The sequence below is a fragment of the Carcharhinus amblyrhynchos genome, chromosome 3 (genome assembly GCF_965287045.1).
Source record: "Carcharhinus amblyrhynchos chromosome 3, sCarAmb.v2.hapA, whole genome shotgun sequence".
NCBI classification, from domain to species: Eukaryota; Metazoa; Chordata; class Chondrichthyes; order Carcharhiniformes; family Carcharhinidae; genus Carcharhinus; species Carcharhinus amblyrhynchos.
Window position 1 is genome coordinate 5,217,977 of NC_137326.1, and position 16,798 is coordinate 5,234,774.

At 43.8% G+C, this 16,798-nt stretch overlaps 1 protein-coding gene across 1 annotated transcript in view; it reads left to right on the forward strand.

The window, feature by feature from the left end:
• The window catches only part of LOC145341307 (MICOS complex subunit mic25-like), a 426,042-nt gene that overhangs the window by 221,275 nt on the left and 187,969 nt on the right, over positions 1–16,798 (forward strand). The window lies entirely within an intron of this gene.

Sequence of the window (16,798 nt, forward strand, 5' to 3'; positions counted from 1 at the left end):
CTGAATAAACTAGGCTTGTACTCGTTAGAGTTTAGAAGAATGAGGGGAGATCTCATTGAGACGTATAAGATGATGAATGGGATGGATAGGATAGAGGTGGAGAGACTCTTCCCGCTCAAAAAAGACAGTAGGACTAGGGGGCACAGCCTCAAGATAAAGGGGGGGCGGTTTAGAACGGAGTTGAGGAGGAACTTCTTCACTCAAAGGGTGGTGAATATCTGGAATTCTCTGCCCGTTGAAGTGGTGGAGGCTGCCTCGCTAAATATTTTTAAGAAGCGGGTTGATGGGTTTTTGATAAGAGAGGGGATTAAGGGTTATGGGGAGAGGGCTGGAAAGTGGAACTGAGCCACGACAGATCAGCCATGATCTTATTGAATGGCGGGGCAGGCTCGAAGGGCCAGATGGCCTACTCCTGCTCCTATTTCTTATGTACACCTACTTATGACCAATAAATTGCTTTGTTCTCCTGTTGTGGTGAATTTCTTATCTCAGCCTTGCCTCCTGGATATACAGTGGGCGAAGAAGGGAAAGTCAGGTGGAAACTTGTGCTCCAAGTTGGACATGTTAGGCCGAAGGGCCTGTTTCCATACTGTAAATCTCTATGATTCGATAAACTTGCTTTCTGGCAGCTGTAGTCGGGAGGCTCCTCAAAGTGGCCAGCTACCTCCTGGTCAGGCACTGACTGGTGTGTGAGGGAGCCTGTAAGCAGTGGGGATTGGGTGTTGCAGAATGTGAGGAATGACTTATGCATGTTACAGAAAAGAGGTATTTGCTTCACAATAGGTACATAATGTAGGTTTCACTCCAAACCTCCAGTTTGTAAAAAGACTTGCCTTTATATACCTGTCACAAGCTCAATGTGTCTCAAAGCATTTTACATCTAATGAAGTACTTTGTGAAACTCAGTCACAGTTGTAATGTAGGAAACCAGCTTGTGTGTTGCAAGCTCCCAAAAGCAGCAATGAGCAGATTAACCTGTTTTTTAGTGATTTGGTTAAAGAATAAGTATTACTGCAGGACACTGGGAAACACCACTGCTTTTTTTTTAAATAACGAGGAGGTTGGCAGCGCAGGGTTAGATGCCTAATCTGAAAGACAACACCTCTGACTTTGCAGCATCCCCTCAGTATTTGCATTTACAGTGTCAGCTAGGCTTATGCTTTCAAGGAATAGCTTATTCAAGAGCAATATAATTTCGCATCTTTATCTTTGGCTCAAATCTAAACCAAAGTAACAGATGAAAGCCTCGACTATCTGGCTGCTTCACCAAGAGTCCTGGGTGAAATAAATTCTTGATGACTCAGTCTAGTTCCGAGTGGACACCCCACCATATAACACCCCACCATATAACATATTCAGTGCCAATTGCCTGACTTATGAAATCTGCAAAAGGAGGTGAATTGGGAGTTGGGCAGTGCTGTACCTGACCATTGTAATGAATTGAAAAACACAACTTTCAAAGGAAGGAGATCACAGAAAAAAGTCGATGCTTTTAGGGGATAATTAAGCACGATTTTCACTGTCCCAAACTTTGTCCTTTCCACGCATCTTTCGCCGGTGTGTGGGTAAGTGAATTCTGCTATCAATATGACTCTCTGCAACGGCTGATCATATCTGAGCAACTGTGCCTTCTGAGATCTTTGTCTCCCAATTGGTATTTGCTACTTTTTGTGTACTCCCGCATGAGGAAGTAAAGTCCTTTATGTGAGATATGCCTTTTTTTGTTAGCTCCCATGTGCTTGTTTTAGCTCCCAATTCCTCATCTCAATCAGTTCCCTCCCCTCTCCTTCCCTGTTTTATCTACATGATTTATTGCAGAAGGCTTTAAAATTTGTATAATAAGCAGGAAGGCATTTTAGTAACAGCTGGTGCCTTACCACAGACCACCCCCTGCAGGTTCCATGAGAGAGTTGGACCATTGCTCAAACTGCACCAGTCACTTTATAAAGAAAACTGTAACATTAGCCCTTAGCACGACACACTCTCCCAATGACTCTTGTTTTGTCCCACTCCCTTACATTCGCTGCTTTCTCCAGTTCACAGTAAAAAAGGTTTATTAAGAAGAAAGAGTAACGTCTGTTTGACACACATATCTGAATTATTCAGTCAGGAATGAGAATTGAGTGCTCTGCATCTCCCTGTGCTCTGCTCAGTTTTATAACCTGTCCACCAAACCAGTGCTGAAGCAGCAACCAGGGTCAGTTATTAGCTGCTGTAACAGCACCCCCCTCCCACCCCCCCACCGAGCATGAATCTCACTACTGCCAGAAAGAAATGGAACAAAGGTAAAGGAGAAAGCAAGGACATTTAGCTAATTGAACCCGAAACCGTAGGGTCGTGGCATTGAATGTTTGTACAAGTCACCCTGCGGAGGAGGGTGACGGACAAGATGGCCCAGGTGCCTTTTGCTGTCCTTTTCCATTTTCCCTTTTATCCTCTGAAGACTTGCTGCTCTGTGTTTTGACAGGGTAAACAGTGAGCAGTCTATTGGTAACTGGGACACACACAATCTGTTGACAAAAGAAACAGGAGGGGACGCGAGGAGAATTTTGTTTCATGCAGTAAGTTGCTGTGTTCTGGAATAGACCACCTGAAAGGGTGGCGGAAGCAGATTCAATAGCAATCTTCAAAAGGGAACCGGATAAATATGCTGAAGGTGAAAATAGGGGCAGCACGCACTGCTGCCTGACAGCGCCAGGGACCCCAGTTTGATTTCTGGCGTTGGGTCACTGTCTGTGTGGAATTTGCACATTTTCCCCGTGTCTGTGTGTGTTTCCTCTGGGTGCTCCGGTTTCCTCCCACAGTCCAAAGCTGTGCAGGTTAGGTTAATTGGCCATGCCAAATTGCCCCTCAATGGGGATAAATGCAGGGGGGGTAAATGCATGGGGTTATGGGGATAGGGCCTGGGTGGGATTGTGGTGGGTGCAAACTTGATTGGCCGAATGATCTCCTTTCTGTATTGTAGGCTTCTGTGACACAATGATAAATTATAGGACCACTGGAAATGGAATCAAAAAAGGATTGTTCAGTCAAAGAGTGAATGGGCTGAAGACGGGCTGGAGAAGAGTGGCTGAGTGAGTGGGCGAGGACCTGGTAGATGAAGTATAATGTTAGCAAATGTGAGGTTATCCACTTTGGTAGAAATAATAATAGGAGGGATTATTATTTAAAAGGCAAAAAGCTGCAGCATGCTACGGTGCAGAGGGACCTGGGGGTCCTTGTGCATGAATCGCAAAAAGCCAGTCTGCAGGTGCAGCAGGTGATCAAGAAGGCGAATGGAATGTTGGCCTTTATAGCGAGGGGGATAGAATATAAAAGCAGAGAGGTCTTGCTGCAACTGTACAGGGTACTGGTGAGGCTGCAGCTGGAGTACTGTGTGCAGTTTTGGTTGCCGCACTTGCAGAAGGATATATTGGCCTTGGAGGGAGTGCAGAGAAGGTTCACTAGGCTGATACTGGAGATGAGGGGGTTAGCCTATGAAGAGAGATTGAATAGACTGGGTCAGTACTCGTTGGAGTTTAGAAGGCTGAGGGGGGATCTTATAGAGACATGTAAGATAATGAAAGGGATAGATAGGGTAGAGGTAGACAGATTCTTCCCGCTTAGAAAGAATAGCAGGACTGGAGGGCACAGCCTCAAGATAAGCGGTGGGGGGGTGGGGGGGGGGGGGGGTTGCAGTTTAGATCGGAGTTGAGGAGGAACTTCTTCACTCAAAGGGTGGTGAATCTCTGGAATTCTCTGCCCGTTGAAGTGGTGGAGGCTGCCTCGCTAAATATTTTTAAGACGGGGGTTGATGGGTTTTTGATAAGAGAGGGGATTAAGAGTTATGGGGAGAGGGCGGGAATGTGGAACTGAGCCACGACAGATCAGCCATGATCTTATTGAATGGCGGGGCAGGCTCGAAGGGCTAGATGGCCTACTCCTGCTCCTATTTCTTATGTTCTTATGACTTTCCTGGGCTTGCAAAATCTCACGAACTATCCTGTGTAGAGACAATACACATCTCTTTAACCTGTGCTTAACCCTCTCTCCATTCGCATTGTCTGTACTGTTAAGACTTGATTACCTGTAAAGACTCGCATTCCAACCATTGCTTTGTAAATTGAGTTTGTGTCTTTATATGCCCTGTTTGTGAACTGAAACCCCACTCACCTGAGCGCTTCAAAAGCTAGTGGCTTTTGCTACCAAATGAACCTGTTTATCTTTAACCTGGTGTTGAGAGACTTCATTTGTGGCCAGCTGCTCAGTGATGTTCCCTCTTCTTGCTGTTTGCTGAGCAAAAAGGGAGCGACTATAGTTATTGGTCAGGACTTGCCAGCCTCCTTTGATCGACAGTCCTATATCTGGACTTCTGTCTGTAGCTGCTTATGCTAGTGTTAATAAAGGTGATGAACTTGTTGTTCGCAACCTTTGAATTTGAATCATCTCATGTGAGAACGCTATCCATCAGGTACATGGTACATATTCTTGTGACTTGGCCAACATTGTCTACCTGAGGTGCTGCAGGAAAGGATGTCTCGAGGCATGGTACATTGACGAGACCATGCAGACACTACGACAACAAATGAATGGACACTGCTCGACAGTCACCAGGCAGGAGTGTTCCCTTCCTGTCGGGGAACACTTCAGCAGTCACAGGCATTCAGCCTCTGATCTTCGGGTAAGCGTTCTCCAAGGTGGCCTTCACGACACATGATAACGCAGAATCACTGAGCAGCCAAGTTCCGCACACATGAGGACGACCTCAGTCAGGATGTTGGGTTCATGTCACACTATCTGTAACCCCCACTACTTGCCTGGGCTTGCAAAATCTCACTAACTGTCCTGGCTAGAGACAATTCAGACCTCTTTAACCTGTGCTTAACCCTCCCTCCACTCGCATTGCCTACACCTGAAAAGACTTGATTACTTGTTAAGACTCGCATTCCAACCATTACCTTGTAATTGAGTTTGTGTCTTTATAGGCCCTGTTTGTGAACCAAACTCTTCATTCACCTGATGAAGGAGCAGTGTTCCGAAAGCTTGTGCTACCAAGTGAACCTGTTGGGCTTTAACCTGGTGTTGTGCGACTACTAACTTTGAAGTTGAAGTGCTGCATGTCGGAACAACCAGAGTGACTGTCCTGTAAGACGTAGTTTAAAGTCGTGGCCCTTGATTTTGAAGTAATTACGGGAAAGCACCAGTGCTGCCTGCTGTCTACATCTCAACAAGGCAAGGGCTTCCACTCTGACAAGGGCAGATGGCTGCCCAGGTCTGATTCTGAAAATACCTCAGGCATCAGCCAACGAGAGAAGTGGTATAAGACAGAAAATCAAGGTCTTGAATTATAAAGCCACTCACTGTCTCTGGGTGTGTGATGGAAACTCTGATTCATTCTGACACCCATGATTCAGAAGCTTGAATTTGAGGCAGTCCAGTTACTTAGTTTGTGGCACATTGTGGATGGAATATGTTTTGAGCCCGGCAAGGTGCGCAGATAATTGACTTGCTGAGTTGGTATGTTGTCAGTTATCTTCCTTATGCCATCGCAGTATTGCCAATCACAGGACGATTGAGCTATGCAATGGCTTGGGCAATTGATCTGGTCGGACATGGTAGACTTCTATACGTGGTGTGACTTGCTGCCCAATTTCCCACTTCAGGCACCCTATGTGCAGCCAGAAGGCATATTTATATTTTTCTCTCCCTGTAACCAATGATCATTTTACAGTTGATATTAAAAATGCTGGTTAAATCCTGCAGGATGATTTTCACCTGGTGAAGTAATCCTCACTGACTGAAGTGTTGTGACACATCTGGTTCTCCCAAGTTTTATGCCCATAAAACCTTGTGCTAATTAAGTTTCTTCATCGCCACCCCCCCCCCCCAACCCCGCCACCTCCATCTGAGAAAATAAAACATTTTACAAAATATTTTATAACCAATAAATTGTGCATAAATAAGACAAATTTTCAATCAGTTAAAAAGGGCTTTATCGAATTTTGAAGGTGCAGCAACATTTGTGGATACTTGAATCGTGTTGTCTTCAGCATCCTCCCGTGCAAGGCGGTGGACTTGCAGAGGATCAAACCCATTGGGAATGAGGTCACTTCATATGATGCACTATGGATGATGGCTGAAGAGACCAATCCGAGAGAGGCAGGTTCTCCTATACATGCTGCATCTGACGTGGTTATTAGGTGTTGTTGCTACTTGTTATTTTTGGCTTTGATGTCTATTGCCAAGCTGCTGTAGCCACTGACAATCATGGTGGTCGCCATTTTCTTCTGTTGTCAGCCAGTGTCTCCCAGGTGTGAGGTTCGATGTTCAGGGCCTTCGTGTCACACTTCTACCTCCATGGGCATGTGTGCCTTCATCGACGTTTACCGTTGTTGCAAAAACGTTGAACCTAGCACCAATCTTTCTGTCATTGGGGGGCAGTGGGCCGTCCCGCCTCAGACAGAGTCCAATCGATGGTGAAGAAAAGCAAAAGGGTCTTTGTAGCTTAACCCTGAGCGTGTTCACAACATTACTGCTGTCTTCTGTCCTGTCAGATCTCTGTTAAACAATGCAACACTTGAATATGTATCTTATGATGGCACATATATAAAATTCCTGACACTTAAATCTGAATGTCCATCCCACCATCATACAGGCCGTCACAGACATGATGAGCCAAATGACCTTCTGTACCGTAAGTTTCTCTGATTCTATGATCTCATACCAGCCTAAGGCAGGACCAGGATGAAACCATGTTTGAGTTTTTTGATTTGATTTGATTTATTATTGTCACATATATTAACATATAGTGAGAAGTATTGTTCTTGCGTGCTATACAGACAAAACATACCATTCATAGAGAAAGAAAGGAGACAGTGCAGAATGTAGTGTTACAGTCACAGCTAGGTGTAGAGAAAGATCAACTTAATGTGAGGTAGGTCCATTCAAGAGTCTGATGGCAGCAGGAAGGGAGCTGTTCTTGAGTCGGTTGGTACATAACCTGAGACTTTTGTATTTTATTCCCGACGGAAGAAGGTGGAAGAGAGAATGTCTGGGGTGCGTAGGGTCCTTGATTATGTTGGCTGTTTTGCTGAGGCAGCGGGAAATGTAGACAGAGCCAGTGAATGGGAGGCTGGTTTGTGTGATGGATTGGGCTTCATTCACGATCCTTTGTACTTTCTTGTGGTCTTGGATAGAGCAGGAGCCGTACCACACTGAATGTGGTATGTCAGGCCATTTCAAAAGAATGTCCCAGCAACTGTCACTGGCTTTCATTGGTGTCAGCAGTTTCTATTCCCCTGGCGTCAACTTCCTTACTGACTGGAAATTTAACTGGAGCAGCCAAGTTGACACACTGGCTACAAGAACAGAGTTGGGGCAGGACACTCTCTGATGAATGGGTCCATTCCTAACCCACTCAGTGCCTCACCAAATTCCACAAAGCTCAAGTCAGGAGAATGAATGGATGCTCACCACTCACCTGGATGACCTTAAGCTCAACATCAGCCAGAACAGGATTGTTCCTTTACTTCTGCCACTTTGTTAGCTAGCTTCAAGAATAACTGCAATACCATAACCACAGACACCTCTCCCGTACAGCCTCGAGTCCCTTTTTCTCTGATTACTCTTCTGAAAAGCACATTGGGGTATTGTTCAAGTGGGGGAGAAATTTGCAGGGTTTTTGACAAAGCACGGGGAGAGCAGGACCCATTGGATAGCTCTTTAAAAGAGCCAGCACAATTGCAGCGGAAGAAATGGTCTCTTTCTGTTATTGTTTGAGTTTGTTATTCTGAGGCTCAATGCCACCTTCTCTGAAATGAGATGGACAATTTTTGCATCTTTGTCAGTCGTGCCCACATCCTGAGAGCAGGTTTCAAATAAAAATACCTTTTTAAAAAAAGCAAGTCTTCATATAAGTCAGATCTGATTTCAGATCAATGTTGTGGGCCTGTTCTTGCTGAGCTGTCCTCTGTGCGATGGATTAACAGCACCGGAACCGCTACACTTAGACTGATGCAATTGCTGGAAAGCCACAGTTGCATTTTCATATTTCTGGCCATAGGGTTTTCAGCGATATTGGGAAAAAGTAAAAAGCCAGCCTTGTGACTAGTGCAGTGCTGATCTGTGTGGCTCAGTGGAGAGCTAGGCCCACACACAGCCACAACAAATGAACAGGCAGCTTGGAGGTCTGTTTGCTAATGGTGTTTTTTTTACAAAGTATTATATATTACAAAGTTTTTGCAGCACAGCAAGAGGCCTTTCAGCATAGCAAGACCGTATTCTTATGGGATGTGGGCATCATTGCCCATCCCTAAATTGCCCTTGAGAAGGTGGTGATGAGCTACCTTCTTGAATGCTGCAGTCCAACTGGCGCAAGTATACGCACAGAGTTGTAAGGAAGGGAGTTCCAGGATTTTGATTCCACACTATTGAAGCAAAGGCAATATATTCCTGTGGTGGTTGTCACTTTAAGGGCAACAGCACAGAGTAAGGGTCACCTGGCCTGGATGGGCAATGGGGACTCAGAGTAACTTGGAAACACCTGGGGAATGGAGTCCACTTAGGCAGGAGACATTTTGGGAACCAGTTGCGGCAATGCAGCTGCTGAACAATTCTTATTAAATTATTTTTGTGTTCACTGATGTGTTAGAATTTTAATCCAGAATCGGGGTGGTTGAGATTCGCAGAACGGCATTCTCCATTGGCCTCGGGTGGGTTCGTATGAACCTCAGGAGGGCAAGGCGGTAAAATTCTGGCAATATCTGTGAAAGTACATCATTACAATTTCCAACTCAGAATGGTGACTAACTTGGAGGGGACCTTGCAGGCTGTTGTATTCCCATGCATCCATTGCCCTTTCCTTCTAGGCGGTAGAGCTCGTGGGTTTGGAAGGAGCTCTCAATCGTGCCTTGATGTGAGTTCCTGCAGTGCATCGTGTGGATGGTACACGCTGATACCACTGCGTGTCAGTGGTGAAGGAAATGCATGCTTATTTTGGTGGATGGGGTGGCAATCAAGTGGCTGCTTTGTCCTGGATGGTTTTGTTTTATTTATTCAGGGGATGTGGGTGTCTGCTAGGCCAGCATTTATTGCCCATCCCTAATTGCCCTTGAGTGGCATGTCAGGCCATTTCAAAGTTAATTTATTAGTCACAAATAAGGCATACACTAACACTGCAATGACATTACTGTGAAATTCCCCTTATCGCCACACCTTGGTGCCTGTTTGGGCCAATGCAGCTAACCTTTCAGTGACCTTTCAGAGGGTATTTTAAAAATCAACCACATTGCTGTAGGTCTGGAGTCACATGTAGGCCAGACTGGGTAAGGACAGCAGACTTTCTTCTATAAAGAACATTGATGAACAAGTGGAGAGTATTCCATTATACTCCTAACTTATACCTTATAAATAGTTGAAAGGCTTTGGGAAGTCAGGAGGTTGAATTACTTGTTACAGAATTCCTAGCCTCTGACCTGCTCTAGTAATTACAGTATTTATATGCTATTCCGGTTTAGTTCCTGGTTAATGGGCACTGATAGTGGGGATTCATTGAAGGTCAAGATGATATGGTTAGATTCTTTCTGTTGGATGTTGTCTATTGCCTGGCACTTGTGTGGCACAAATTATACTTACCACTTATTGCTCTAAGTCTGAATGATGTCCAGGCCTTGCTACATATTGGCATAAAGTCTTTGGTGTCTGAGGAGTTGTGAATGGTGCTGAACATTGTCTAATCATTAGCGAACATCCCCATTCTGAGTTTATAATGGAGGGAGTGTCATTATGAAACAGCTGAAGATGGTTGGACCTAGGATACTATCCTGATGATATACACAAGACTTTTCCCACCTTCTCTTTCCTGAATCACATCTCTTTCCGTTCCATTTTACCCTGTGTTAATCTATTTTAGATAGTTACATGGGTACAATGGGTATAGGGGAGTATGGGCCAAATGCAGGCAATTGGAAATAGCTTTGGGGTTTTAAAAAAATGGGCAGCATGGACAAGTTGGGCCGAGGGACCTTGTTTCCATGCTGTAAACCTCTATGACTCTATGACAGCTTCTCCTTAAACACCAGCCACTATTCATTACTCACTGTGGTACTAAGATTCACTTTGTAACCACATCTGAGGAAGGATGTCCTGAACTCCCTGTAGCATTTATTTGTGGCTAGCCTATATTTTTGGCTCTTTGTTTTGGGCTCCACAGTTGGAAAGATCAGCCTCATGTGTATTCTATCAAATCCCCTCACAACCTAAAAGACCTCCAATAGGTCATCCCTCAGTCTTCCTTTTTTGAAAAAAAAAGGATCCTTAGCCTAGTTAATGTTTCCTGTTCATTAAAACTTCTCAGTTCTGGTAAACCTCTTTTTGTATCTTTTCCAGTGCTTCTATATCCTTTTTATAATATGGAGTCTGGAACTGTACGCTCTATTCTAATTGTAGTCTAAACAAGGTTCCATACAAATTTAACATAATTTCAGTGCTTTCCAATTCTGTCACTGTAGAAATTAACCTTTAATATTTTCTGTGTTTTTTTATGGTTATTTTAATTTGTGCGGTTACTTTGAATGATTTGTCTATGCACCCCTAGGTCCTTCTGCTCCTTTATGCCATTTAGACACTTGTTATCCCAAGCAGGATGTGATCTCCTTACTCTTCCTACCAAAAATATACCATCCTGCATTTCTGTATATTAAAGTCCAATTGCTAACTACACTCCGATCCTGCAAGTTTATTGATGTCATAAAATCATAGAATCCCTACAGTACAGAAGGAGGCTATTTGGCTCATCGAGCTGTACCGACCACATTCTAACCCAGGCCCTATTCCCGTAACCCCACACATTTACCCTGCTAATCCCCCTGAATCTAAGGGGCAATTTAGCATGGCCAATCCACCTAACCCTCACATCTCTTGGACTATGGGAGGAAACCAGAGGAAATCCACGCAGGCAGGGGGAGAAAGTCCACACAGACAGCGACCCCAGGCTGGAATTGAACCTGGGTCCCTGGTGCTGTGAGGCAACTGTGCTAACCACTGTGCCACCGTGCCACCCTAAATGTCTTTCTCTGTTTTGTCAGTGCCTCAGGTGGTGCTCTGTGTCTTCCAAATTAGGCAATGAAACCAATTCCTGAGGCTGGGGGGTCTGTGCCTCGGAACAGCGCAGTAAAATAAATGGGGTTTTAATTAGCACGTAAGTTAGCACTTAACAAAGTGCGAGGACTTCAGTCTACTGGATTCAAATGAGATCTCAGTTTAATAATTGTCTTAATTATTATTTCAGTCAATTCCAGCTGTTAAATCTAAATTGTATTTAAGATAGTGTGAAATAACAAGAATTATTTATAGGGGTTGCATCAGAAGCCATTGGCAGCAGTGAATGAGCAGTGTGTAACCCCATATTGGACAGTCTGGCAATCAGTGCTGAATTATTTGGTGCCAGCTACATACTTAGAGTGTCAGCGTAGACCCAGGCCATTTGGCTCAACAGCTATACGCTGACATTTATGCTCCACACCACCTTTCAGCTAACCCCATCAGCATATCCGTCTTTATCTTTCTCCCTCATATGCTTATTTATTATTGTCACAAGTAGGTTTACATTAACACTGCAATGACGTTACTGTGAAAATCCCCTAGTCACCACACTCCGGTACCTGTTCGGGTACACTGAGGGAAAATTTAACATGGCCAAATGCACGCACCCTAACCAGCACGTCTTTCGGATTGTGGGACGAAACCCATGCCGACACGGGGAGAATGTGCAGACTCAAATACATAAAATATTGACTAAATTGATGCCTAAGATTTGTAAATGTCATTGATGTGCATAGCCAGGGCATTCAGCTGTGAAATGCTGGTGTCATAGAGTCGTAGAGGTTTACAGCATGGAAACAGGCCCTTTGACCCAAATTGTCCATGCCACCCCTTTTCTTTTAAACCCCTAAACTAGTCCCAATTGCCTGCATTTGGCCCATATCCCTCTATACCCATCTTACCCATGTAACTGTTTAAATGCTTTCTAAAAAACAAAATTGTACCCGCTTTTAGTACTACTTCTGGCAACTTGTTCCAGACACTGTGAAAAAATTGTCCCTCTGGACACTTCTGTATCTCTCCCCTCTCACTTTAAACCTAGGCCCTCGAGTTTTAGACTCCCCTACCCTTGGGAAAAGATATTGACTATCTAGCTGATCTATGCCCCTCATTATTTTATGAACCTCTATTAGATCACCTGTAAGCCTTCTACGCTTCAGAGACAAAAAGTCCTAGTTGACCCAGCCTCTCTTTATGACTCAAACCATCAAGTCCTGGTAGTCTCCTAGTAAATCTTTTCTGCACACTTTCTAGTTTATCTCCTGGTGTAAAGAGATAGTATTCAGAAACTGGCTAAAAAAATAGACTCATAGAGTGTACTTGCTGGAAGAAAAAGCAAGCAATGAGTAAAAGTAATAAGAAGGCAGAACAAACCAAAATAACATCTGGAGAGAATAAAAGAAGTGTTGGTGCTGTGCGAAAGTGTTGAGAGAAACAAGGTGACTCACAACCTGAGGACAAATTATCACTGACTATGCCAGCCACTGTTAATGATACTAGATCACTCCACTACTGGAGGGACAGCCAGTAACGGAGGAAGTCAACACTGAGGCAGCAGTCTTGCTGGTACCAGTGGCTGTATGTGAGGAAAGACTCAGACATATTCCTTTAAAAGCTTGACACCAGAGCCAGGGCAATGTGGTTGTCTCTCAACTGCCGTCAGGCAACTAGGGATGGACAATAAATGCTGGCCAACCAGCAACGCCCATGTCCCACTAAGGAATAAAAAAAAGGAGGCATGCCTTATGAAGATAGGTTGAGGGAGCTGGGACTCTTCTCCCTGGAGAGATGAAGGTTGAGAGGCGACCTGATAGAGGTTTATAAAATGTTGAGAGGAATAGATAGGGTGGATTCTCAGAGGCTATTTCCCCGGGTTGAAATGGTCGCTACGAGAGGACACAGATTTAAGGTGCAGGGAAGCAAGTACAGAGGTGATGTTAGGGGTAAGTTTTTCACTCAGAGGGTGGTGAGTGAATGGAATCGGCTGCCGTCAGTGGTGGTGGAGGCAAACTCGCTGGGGTCTTTTAAAAGACTTCAGGATGGGTATATGGGATTTAATGGGATTGGGGGTTATAGATAGATCTATGGATTGGTAGGTATTGATGTGATCGGCGCAACTTGTGGGCCGAAGGGCCTGTGTGTGCTGTAGTGTTCTATGTTCTATGAAACACAGGTGAAAGTGGTTCCATTGAAGGGCTGCATTGAAGTAGTTGTCCAACTTATTGGACAAACAAAGGATTTGGGTCTACACGTAGTAGAGACAGGGCAATTATCCAGCACTGATGGGTCAAGAATGGCTAAAGATGATTTGACTGAATTGGGCCAAAGTCAACCTCATGACGAATAGAGCATGAGGCCTCACAAAAATTGGAAAGAAACACACGGTTATGTTTGATGGAGAGCTGACAAATATGAAAGACATCAGAGTTAAATTGAAGATTAAAGCAGGAAGTCAAGCAGAATGCTTCAAGGCAACGTCAGTACCCTACATTATCAGGCAGAAGATGGAGGCTGAATTGGGACGAGTAGTGAAGACAGGAGTCTAGGAGCCTGTTAGTGTTAGTGAATGGACCACACCAGTAGCACCAGTTATCAAGAATGATGGATCCATAAGGATTTGTGGAGACTTCAAATTCATCCTAAATGCAGTATTATGTGCAGAAAAGTACTCATTACTCCACATCGATGACCTGTCTGCAGGACGGGCAGGGGGGAACCAACATTTTAGCAAATTTGATCTAAACTGGGCTTATTTACAGATTAATTTCACAGGAAATTCTGACAATCGTGACACAAAAAAACTTATTCTGATACCAAAGATTGCATTTTGGTATCATATCCGTTTCTGCATTGTTTCAAAGTGCAATAGATCAGAACCTTAGTGGACTGACTGGAATCCAGTGCTGTCTGGGTGACACCCTAGTCACTGGAAGAGATGAAGTGGAACATCTTCAGAATTTGAATGCCACTCATCAGAGATTGGAAGACTATGGACTGGGAGTCCACAAGGCCGAGTGTAAATTCTTCCAGTTCTTCGTTGAGCTTTTAGGACTGTGACTGATGCCACAGGGCTTCACAAATTTCCTTCAAAGGTCAATGCTATCACAGAGGTGCTTGAACCTCAGAATATTAATCAGTTGCAATCCTTCCTAGGATTGTTGAACTATTATGGAGGATTTGTCCCAAACCTGGCAACCATTACATAATCTCTTGTGCCAGAACAAGAAGTGGAAGCGGTAAAATGCTTTCGTGTAGGCCAAAGAAATGTGGCTCAAATCTCAAGCTCTCACTCGTTTTTATGTTACCTTATCCCTGCCATTAGCATGCATCCCGTTACGGTGTAAGAGTGGTAGTCTCCCAAATCGTGCCATCTGGTGAAGAAAGACTCATTGCTTTTGTGCCTCAGACATTGAACAAGGCTGTAAGTAACTGCACAGATTGAAAGGGAAGCATTAGGGATTATTTTTGGAGCGAAGAAATTCCATCAATTTCTGCATGGAAGAAAGTTCATACTGTTGATGGACCTTTGTCCATTAACTTTGGATGACACACGGGAATTCTGTCACTTCCAGCAAGTAGAATGCAGAGATGGGCATTGCTATTGTCTGCACATACTTATGCCGTCAAATGTCGACAATCAAGACTACCTTGTAATGCGGATAAACTGTCAAGATTGCCACTACCAAGTAGTTTGTCCATTAATGGTTCATCAAACTACTCAAGCAGAAATATCTTTTACTTTGGACAGATAGGTAGTACACCAGTCACTTCTGGACAAGTGAGGAAATACACTTGGAGCAATCAGATACCCTCAGAAGTGGTGGACATGGTATTGCGAAGGAAGATCTCAGAACTAACACCTGAGTTGAACCATTCTCCTCTAGAAGATTGGAGCTGTCAGTACAGTCAGGATGTCCTCTTTGGTCCTCAGAGTAATCACTGCCATTGAGAAGATGAGTGTTACACAAGTTACACAAGGGCCATTACTGAATTGTATGCGTGAAGGAAATAGCTACGAGTTATTTCTGGTGGCCTGGATTGGATGCGAAAATTGAAATATAAGCTGGAACATGTTCTTCATGTGCGATGGTAAGAAACATGCCACCCTTAGTACCGCTGCATCCATGGGAATTGCCAAAAGAGGCCTGGCAATGAATGCCTGTAGACTTTGCGGTACCTTTTGAAGGACATATATTCTTAGCAACAGTTGATGCTCATTCAAAGTGGCCAGAAGTTTTTACAATTAAATCTATTTAATCAACCATATGATCATAACACATAGGAACAGAATTGGGCCACACAGCCCATTGAATCTGTTCCGCCATTCAATTATGGCTGACATTTTTCTCACCCATATTCTCCTGTCTTTTCCCCATAACGCTCGATCCCCCTATCAGAAAAGACCATCGAGAGACTAGAAGAAGTCTCTGGTAGGTTTGGATTCCTGAATAATTGGTAAGTGAAAATAGGCCTCAATTTTGTCTCCCAAGATTTAAGACGTTTCTTGAAAGAGAATGATATTCAAAATATTAGGTCTGCCCTGGACCACCCTGCTGCGAATGGACTGGCAGAACATTTGTCCAAACCATGAAACACACATTGAGAACAATCAGGAAACAAGGTTCACTGATCAAACATCTTAGCCAATTCCTACTAACGTACAGGAATACCATTCATTCGTCAACCAAAACCTCTAATGCATTACAGATGATGAAGACACAACTATATTCAGCATTTGACTTGTTGAGAGTCAACCTTTAGTTACAACATTGACGCTGGTCAAATCAACCACTGATGACATTTGTGCAAATACGAAAACACCAGTGGTTACAACCAGCGTAAAGGAGTAGATGTCAGAAAATCCTGTCATCTGTTCCGAGAGTGATGAACTCCAAATCCGCTGACTTATCGATTATTGTTCATTGATTATTGTTTATGTTGCACTCTTTGAATTTGTTGGGACTTTCAGTTAAAAGGGGGAGGAAATGTTATGTATTAATACTGACTCTTGGTAGCTCCACTGAGCACCATGTTTAATATGTTCATGCGCTAACTGGAAGGGATGTCATTGGTCGTTAGCGTGGGAAACTGCCAGAATGAAGAAGTAACCATGTGGTGAACACCACCCTGTAAATAAAACTCTGTTATTTTTAAACCTCCATGCTTCCACGTGCCAATTCTGCAATGTACAGTGGGCACTTACCTGATGAAGGAGCAGCGCTCTGAAAGCACGTGATACCAAATAAACATGTGGAACTTTAACCTGGAGTTGTGAGACTACTTACTGTCAATGTACAACAAAAGTGACAGGCAGAGATTCCAAAATATTTTGCTATTGATGTAGAAGTAGTCATGAAGTCTTGACACGCACAGAGTGAAACAAAAGACAAATGTGCCAGTCCTATCGCTGTGGCAAATGAAATGCTGTTTTATTCAAGGCTTAAGTAATGCACCAGCTTAGGGGGATAAGAGAAATCCCACCAGGTTTTTCTGCAGATGTTTGCTCCACTCCGAATATTGTCAGTTGGTTAAATTTAGAACATGCATTCAGAGGATTAAATGTTGTTCCATTGTTGAGTTTTGTAAATGAGTTTATGAGGCCGTGTTGCAGTATGGAAAGGGGAATCTGTCATAGAAAACAAATTGCTCTCCATTCGAGTTTATAGAGGAAGAAATTAAAATGAAAGTGAGCTGTTTCAGGTAAGCCAGCATTCTTGAA